Source organism: Odontesthes bonariensis, chromosome 18, assembly GCF_027942865.1.
Source record: "Odontesthes bonariensis isolate fOdoBon6 chromosome 18, fOdoBon6.hap1, whole genome shotgun sequence".
NCBI lineage: Eukaryota > Metazoa > Chordata > Actinopteri > Atheriniformes > Atherinopsidae > Odontesthes > Odontesthes bonariensis.
The window spans coordinates 29467694-29476564 of record NC_134523.1 but is presented as its reverse complement, the minus strand read 5'-3'; the positions used below and the strand labels follow the sequence as shown (position 1 = coordinate 29476564).

The following is an 8871-nucleotide window of genomic DNA, read 5'->3' as shown; positions in this document are numbered from 1 at the left end:
TGATGCAGGGTAGGGGCATAGATAGGACTACTTGCTGCTGAATCAGAGCTTGTTACCATCACAAAGCTCTTCAGGGACTGTGATGTCAGCCCCCCAACAGAGATAGAAGGATAGGCAAACAAAAGGATGAGAGGGATGGGAGGGAGGTGTACGTGGTGACGGAATACTCAGAGGGATTGGCAGAGACCTGCCTAGTTGATCTGCTGAGAGCTGCAGGCAAACATTGGATGACAGTGGAAATTCATATGTGAACTGCACACCTGATTTCTGTCCCATGTGATGAAAAGGGTTTGATATTTAGAACAATACTTGTTTATGATTGATAACACCAACTGTTACCACATTTGTTTTTTACATGCTGCCAGTTGTCCCAGACTTGGACTTATCAAGCACTGAAACCTTTGTGATCAGTTAGATTAGTCTCTGGTAAGTAGGTTTGTTGGTGAGTAATAATCATAATCCCAATCTAGGCGATTAGTTTAATCCTGATATTATCATAACAACATCCAGTCATATAAGCCAGATGTCTGCATGCAAAGCTCAGCTCAGTTCATTTTTGAGTATTATCTCATGCTATCCTTTCAGTGACTCTTAGATCACATGTATTTCTCATATTGTGTGCTCCATTTGAATTTGGAAGTTATCAGCTCTGTGAGGAATTCCATGGATCACTATAATAAATTGTAGTACATTGATGTTAGATTCACAACAGTATCTTACTGTATTTTATCATGATTTGGAGTTCATTTGCATTTCTTTCTTTTAGATAAACAGTTAATGCAGTTAGAAACCAGTAACAGTAGATATTTGTCATTAAACGGAATGAAGAAATCTGTTTCAAAGATGTTTGTGAAACAAAATGTTTGCACAACATGAACATAACTGCAGAGAAAAATACAGTGCAGAGAAAATGCAGAGAAAAGCCAGTTTACCAGTTTCATTTCCTGAAACTGTTTGGGGGCTCAAAGGGTTTATTGGTGGAGTTATACATGTGCTGTACTAGCTATTCTTGCTTTTTTCTCTTTTGTTTTCAGTCATAATTTAGGTTTAGGCATTAGAAACAAGGTGGTTAGGAGTAGAAAAAAATCATGGCTTGCCTCAAAACAGACCCTCTTATGTTATCTGGCACCCATACCCGCTTTGCAAAAGACATAATACATGTTGTAGACACAAAAGAAACCTCCAGCTGAAAGACATTACAGTTGTATTCACAAAACGGGACTACCCCCTACACACACACACTCACACTATGAGTGCGATGGATTGTTGGATCAATGAAGATCCCTAATTTAACACTGATCTGTAAAATAGTGCTCTGATTGTGAAATTCTTACCCATTTAACTCAGGGGAGGCTTTTACTTCAAAAAACTGTCTGGATGCAATGCGGATACTGATGGTTGTGCATGAAGTGCAGTAGCTTTAACAGTGACACTGAATTAGGCATGTAATTAGTAAGGTAATTTATCAATACACAATTATTACTACGGTTCACTGCTTTTTCTTTCATATGTGGATATTCATTAATTTCCCATACCAGCTATATCCTATTCAGAGTTGCGGGAGCTTTTTCCAGAAATTTGATCAAAATTAAGCAGATTTAAGTAACTTAAGTTAATGAACGGTGACATGCCAGTTATTTGGGTGATGTAAAACCTACAGTTATTCGACTATCATATCCAAAATCCAAATTTTTAAATACATGAATGCGCAAAGAAAGTAGTGATTCTTACACTTACTTTGAGTTTTATTTCCTCGCAGAGAGTGGAATTGCAAAACGTTTCATATTTTGTCAACTTCATTCATTTTGCTAAAATATATCCTTTTGTAATTCAGACCTGTGACACATTCCGAATAAATGATGGGAAAGTAAAACTTGAATCACAGTTCAGAGACATTCTGACATTGAGGTTACCAAGTGATGAAAATTTTTGGTGTAATGCAATCATGTCTTAAGGTTTGCAACAATGCAGACTCATCGTTGCCCCAATTTTTATTAGAAAATTCTCCACACAACTTCTGTTGGGGACAAGTCAGTACTGCAGGCAGGCAGTCCAGTACCCTTTTATTCCTCAGCCATGCCTTTGTAATGTGTGCAGCATGTGGTTTTGCTTTGTATTGTTGAAAACTGATGGACTATCTTTGGAAAGACATCATCTTAAAAATAGCCTAAGTTACTCAAAACATCTCTGTGAAGTTTTCTCCATTAATGCTGCCATCACAGAAGTGTAAAAGAGCTTTGCCAAAGGCACTAATACAACCGTATACCACCAGAGGCTTTAGGACTGGTTGCTGTTAACAGTCTAAATGCTCATTTTGATCTTTGGTCCAGAGCACACAGAGCATCCATTTCTTGCATTTCTTGAATATTGATTGGTTGGACCATAGTACACGTTTTAAGTTGTATCCATGTGAATGTAACTCTGTTTTGTAGTGTTTGACAAAGGTTTTCCACAGTAATCACTTGCTCATGCGTGACTTTTTCTGTTTTAGTGTTGTCGGTTCACTTTCAAAATGTGAGGACAAAAGTCTGCAATTTTTGCTTATGAATAAGTATCCCAGTATTTCTTGCACGTTTAGAGGCCATTAAAACAAGATTTTAAAATTCAAATAACAAAATACAAGTTTAAATTATACTGTATGTTCTCGGCTCTCTAAGTATCTATAAAGGGCAGTGTGACAGATATGGCTGCCATTGAATTCGCTGACCTTTAAGCAGTGATGATATTGATTAGATAGAACAGAGATGGGGGGGGGGGTCCTCCCTTGGAGTCGCTCTTGAAGATGACCAATAACGAAGAGACTTGGGCTGAAACATGATAACATGGAAGAGAGAGGTCGACATTCTGGGATGGAGAGAGTCTCAGAACAATTTTCCTGAGGAAAATGCTGGAGGAGAATAGGGACACGGGGCTTTTAGAAAAGGCCAAACAAGCCAGACGGCTTGGATGGCAACTTGTAATGTTACTGCAGTGACTTCGTCTCTGTGAGAACGAGGTCAGGCTAATGCTTGTTTCATCTCATTGAAAGAGAGTGATGCTAAGCTGAGCTGTCTAACAGAGAGCTTATGGAGGGCGCAAGTTGTACTATCCTGTTCTGTGTGTGTGCGTGGGTTTATGCGTGCACGAAAGAAGGCTTACTCTGCCAGTCTCCGCCCCGTCACCGCCTGGGTGATGTCATATGTTTGGTTGTGTGAGCATGTGTGTGTTCGCAGCCTTGTGATCTATCCCTGGACAAAGAATGAAGTCAGTGCCAAGATCAGGAGCAGGATGGGAGGAAAAAGGAGGGAAAAAAAACCCCGAGAGACAAATAAGGATACCTTATTTTGAGCAGATTATGGTTTGCCGACTTCCAATCCTCTGATTTCCTGCCTGTCTTGTGAGCAGCTGATCACCAGCCTGTTCATAGATTACACATAGAAAGATCTAATTTCTGACAGTCAGTCTGCTTAATTGTGACAGACCAAATACTTACGATCATTTCTCTTGTCAGAAAACCCACTACCCTGTCAGTGGTCGTCAGCCGCAAGACCATTCATTTAGACAAGTGTAATCCTGCCGATCACATTTTCTTTGGGTGCTCTGTGGAGTTGTGTGGGTTCTTCAAAGATCTTTTCTGGAACTCTAGTGATCTATCTATATGTTTCTTTTATGGTGAGGGGCTTATTATCTTTTGTTATTCATCATCATCACATTAACTATAAAACAGATTTAAAGCTGTGCTATAAATGGTTTCTTTGCTTATCATGTATAGCGGAATTGGTCTCCAAGACCCGCAAGTTGTGTTGGATTGATAATGTCAATAAGAAAATACCCAGTACCCAGAAAAAAAAAAAGAAGACGAAAGAGTTTCTATTCTTCGTATTATATCCCGAGCACACCCATAGACAGATTCTGGAAGAGATAGGATGTAAGAGCAATGTAGGTGTTATTGATGTGAGCCAATGATTTTTGCCTGGAGGTACGAAAACTCAAATGCTTAGTTTGAGTGATCAGAATAAAGGTATTTTTGTTTTCCAAACATTAGAACTCTTTTTTTTTATTAACATTATGGAATTGAAGCTATGTAGCTCAATTAAAATCTGAATTGATAAGAAGATTCGGAATCTGATATGATAATATTCAAATGACTCCTAAACTTGGGGAGAAACAAATGAGCCATCAGATGACTGGTAACCAATCCACTATTTAGCTGTGAATGAACCCCTCAATCCACCTTTGATCTAGCATGATGAATCCATCATTTGATGCTTTCAGACCAAAGAGGTTTCAGGGCTTTATGAAAGTGATGGGAACTTCGAAAATACCTGAAGGCTAACAAAACCTCAAGGACTTTTCCATTAGTTGTATTAACACCACACACAGGAACACTGAGGTAAAGTATTGTTCAGTGGGCAGTTGGTAGATGAGTCAAACATGCTATAATTCCTCCGTTGCACATCAGTTGGTCCATTCCTCTAACATGAAGGCTAACATGAGGAACAGTTATTGATAAGGATGACATTTTATGTTTTTTTTCTGTGATGCCAGATGCCCATACTGTGCTCATATGTTCATCAAATCATTATACACTTATGCTGTCTAATACAATCCCTGCAAGATTACATTACAGGGTTACATGCCGCCATTCCGACATCCCACCAGTCCGACATGGGCCTCAAATTGTCGGAATGGCGACACTTAATTTTCTATCAAACGTTCCGTCATTCCGACATTTTTTTCCTCCTATTGTCGGAATGACGGTATGTTTTATTTTTTATAAACATCCCGCCTTTCCGACAATTCCTTTAATAGCCTATTAAAGCCTTTTTTTTTTTTTTGGGGAACTCCACAACGTCGCAAACCAACTTTAATAATCTATTATCAAAATCCCCTGAAATGTCAAAAATCAAAATACAGGTATTAATGTAAATCGGGCGAGTCTGAAACATGTTAGATGAAGCAGAAATATAGTGTCAGTGACCTGTCATAGCAGCCAGCTGGAGCAGAGCTCTCCACAGAGCCCATGAGTCTTTTGCACGCTGGCATCATATGCAACATTAATAATTGCAATTACAGACATCAATGACAGCTCACCTGTGTCGGACGTCCCGGTGCTGCAAATAAAACCAATTTCATATATTAGGATACCCAAAACGTACATTACATTACATTACATTACGGTCATTTTGCAGACGCTTTTAACCAAAGCGACTTACAATAAGTGCGTTCAACATCGGTAGGCAAAAGAACTTCAGGTCACAAGAAATCATAAGTGCATTTCCTTCCAATACCAAACAGCTAAGAGCAAAACTAGTGCTAGAGTAAGTGCGATAACCAACCAGCCTCTCACCAACTGCACACCAGTCACAGCGGGGTGGGGATGCAAACCCTGGTTCGGGTAGGGGGAGAAATAAAAGAGGTAAGAAAAGCAGGAATGGGATGCAAACCCTGGTTCGGGTAGGGGAAGACATAAAAGAGGTAAGAAAAGCAGGAATGGGATGCAAACCCTGGTTCGGGTAGGGGAAGAAATAAAAGAGGTAAGAAAAGCAGGACTGGGATTCAAACCCTGGTTCGGGTAGGAGGTAATGAAAATATAGAGGGTGCCAGTGGTGGAGGAAACAATAAGTGCGTAAGGAACTAGGACGGCGCAGGTGCTGTCCTAAGAGGGCGGATCAGGGTAGTGTTTCTTGAAGAGGTGGGTTTTCAGCCTACGGCGAAAGATGGGCAGCGACTCAGCTGTCCTGATATCAGTCGGGAGATCGTTCCACCATCGGGGGGCCAGAACAGAGAAAAGCCATGACCGTGTCGATCGTGCGCAGGGACCCCTGAGTGACGGGGCAGCCAGGCGCCTGGTGGCCGCAGAGCGAAGTGGTCGGGCGGGGGTGTAGGGCTTGATCATAGCCTGGAGGTATGAAGGAACTGTTCCTTCCACTGCCCTGTAGGCACCAGAGTCTTAAACTGGATGCGAGCAGCTACAGGGAGCCAGTGTAGAGAGCGGAGAAGGGGAGTGGTGTGGGAGAACTTGGGGAGGTTGAACACCAGACGAGCAGCAGCTTTCTGAACCAGCTCCAGAGGTCTGATGGCAGAAGCCGGGGCGCCAGCAAGGAGGGAGTTGCAGTAGTCCAGGCGGGAGATGACAAGAGCCTGGATGAGCACCTGTGCTGCCTTGTCGGTGAGGAAGGGGCAAATCCTCCGGATGTTGTAGAGGAGGAATCGGCAGGAACGGGTCACTGATGCGATATTTGGCGAGAACGACAGTTCGTCGTCCAGGGTCACATCCAGATTCCTCGCGGTCCGGGTTGATGTCACCACAGAGTCATCCATGGTGATGGCCAGGTCTCTGAATGGGCAGGCCTTCCCCGGGAGAAACACCAGCTCAGTCTTGTCCAGGTTGAGCTTAAGGTGGTGCATCGACATCCACCCCGAGATGTCTGCCAGGCACGCAGCAATGCGTGCTTCCACTTGGGTGTCAGAAGGGGGAAAAGACAGAATCAGCTGGGTGTCGTCTGCATAGCAGTGGTAGGAAAAGTTATGGGAGTGGATGACAGAACCAAGAGATGATGTGTAGAGGGAGAAAAGAAGAGGACCCAGGACCGAACCTTGGGGAACCCCGGTGGTGAGCCTACGTGGCTTCGACACAGACCCTCTCAGTGTGACCTGGTAGAAGCGATCTGTCAGGTAGGATGAGAACATGGAGAGTGCAGAGCCAGAAACCCCCATTCCCTCCAGGGTAGAGAGAAGGATGTCGTGGTTCACTGTGTCAAATACTGCAGACAGGTCCAGGAGAATCAGGACAGAGGAGAGAGAGTTAGCTCGAGCAGTTTGGAGTGACTCAGTTACTGCTAGGAGGGCCGTCTCAGTTGAGTGGCCCACCTTGAACCCGGACTAGTAGGGATCCAAGAGGTTGTTCTGGTGGAGGTAAGAGGACAGTTGTTTAAAGACAGCACGTTCAAGAGTTTTGGACAGAAAGGGTAGAAGGGATACCGGTCTGTAATTCTTGATCTCTGAAGGGTCAAGAGCTGGTTTCTTTAGAAGAGGAGTGACTCTGGCAGTCCTGAAAGCAGAAGGAAAAGAGCCTGATGTCAAAGATGTGTTAATGAGGTGGGTCAGGTAAGGAAGAAGATCAGGTGCAGCAGAATGAAGGAGAGGGGAAGGGACTGGGTCAAGGGAACATGTGGTGGGGCGGCTGGATGTTACAAGGTGGAGGACCTCATTTGCAGAGAGGGGAGAGAAGTGGGACAGAGAGGGAGGTGAGGGAGAAGGTGGTAGGGAGGGAGGAGTAGGAGGGCGACAGGTGTGGGTGGTGTGGACAGCTGGGAGGTGAGGGAAGGAAGATCGGATATCGTTAACCTTCTTGTCAAAGAAGTTGGCGAAATCGTCAGGGAGGAGGAGGGGAGAGGGGATGGGGGTTGGAGGAGGGATGAGAAAGTTTGGAAGAGTTTTTTGGGGTTGGAAGCAGAAGTTTGAATTTTGTTACAGAAGAAGGCAGTTTTTGCAGCAGAGAGAGAGGAGGAAAAAGTGGAAAGCAAGGACTGGAAGGCAAGAAGGTCTTCAGGAAGTTTACTTTTCCTCCATTTGCGCTAGGCCGCCCTCACGCTCTCAGTACGCACTGAGTCCGACAGCCATGGGGCAGGTGGAGCTGAGCGTGCAGGCCTGGAGGTGAGGGGACAGAGTTTGTCCAGAGAGGAGGACAGGGTGGAGAGAAGAAGATCAGTAGAAGTGTCAGGGGAAAGAAGAGAAAAAGATTCAGGGGCAGGCAGAGCAGAGAGAACAGAAGAGGAGAAGTCAGTGGGGGAGAGAGAGCGGAGATTGGGACGAGAAGATACCAAGTGGGTGGGGGAAGGTCGGGAGGGAGGAGAAGAGAGGGAGAGGGTGTAGGACATGAAGTAGTGGTCAGAGAGATGAAGAGGAGTGACAGAGAGGTTGGCGCTAGAACAGTGTCTGGTGAAGATAAGGTCCAGTATGTTGCCAGCCTTGTGGGTAGGAGGAGATGGGGAGAGAGTTAGGTCGAAAGAGGAGAGAAGAGAAACAAGAGGGTGAAGCTTCTCTGTCTGGATGTTAAAATCACCGAGAAGGGTGAGGCCGGAGCCATCATCAGGGAAGTGAGAGACAAGAGTGTCCAGCTCTTCCAGGAAGTCCCCAATAGGGCCTGGTGGGCGATAAACTACAGCGATGGTGAGCTTGACTGGGTGAGAGACAGTGACAGCATGAAATTCAAAGGAGGAGGGAGAGAATTGCAAGAGGGAACAAAGAGAGTATTTCCAGTCCTTGGAAATCAGCAGGCCAGTACCACCGCCCCGCCTCGCAGCTCTGGGAGTGTGAGAGAAAGAGTACACATCAGACAGAGCTGCGGGTGTGGCAGTGTTTTCTGGGGTGATCCAGGTCTCTGTAAGAGCAAGAAAGTTAAGGAAGAGCATGGATGCATAACCTGAGATAAACTCAGCCTTCTGCACAGCAGACTGGCAGTTCCACAGCCCCCCTGCCACCACTTGCTCAATATGAGTAGAGAGAGAAGGGTGGATGAGGTTAGTGGGGTCCTGGCCTCTGGGTCTGACCCTGTATCTGCGTGGTCGCCAAGACCGAGAGGAAAGAATGGGGATGAAGCACATGGTTTCTTGAAAAATGGTACTTTACACTTACAGGGACCGTCCAGACGAAGATCGTCCTTGAGGAAGTCGGACTTGAAAAAGTCAAGTGCCTTTGTACGACAGCCTTCGTTTGAAGACTGACGCTTCCAACAACAGGAGTTGCTTTGTACTGATTCACTAATTGCTGATTGTCTGCAGGAGTGCAGACCCCTCCCACAGATTAAAAGACAAGTGGCCACTCAGGCCTGAAGCTAGTTTCAATGGGGCTGTTATCACACAGTGAAAAACAAGCCTACAGCAAATT

At 44.7% G+C, this 8871-nt stretch overlaps 1 pseudogene; it reads right to left on the bottom strand.

Annotated features, from left to right (window-relative positions):
- Nucleotides 1–5638: 5638 nt before the first annotated feature.
- LOC142367384 (uncharacterized) lies at nucleotides 5639–8588 on the bottom strand (annotated as a pseudogene).
- Nucleotides 8589–8871: the final 283 nt, after the last annotated feature.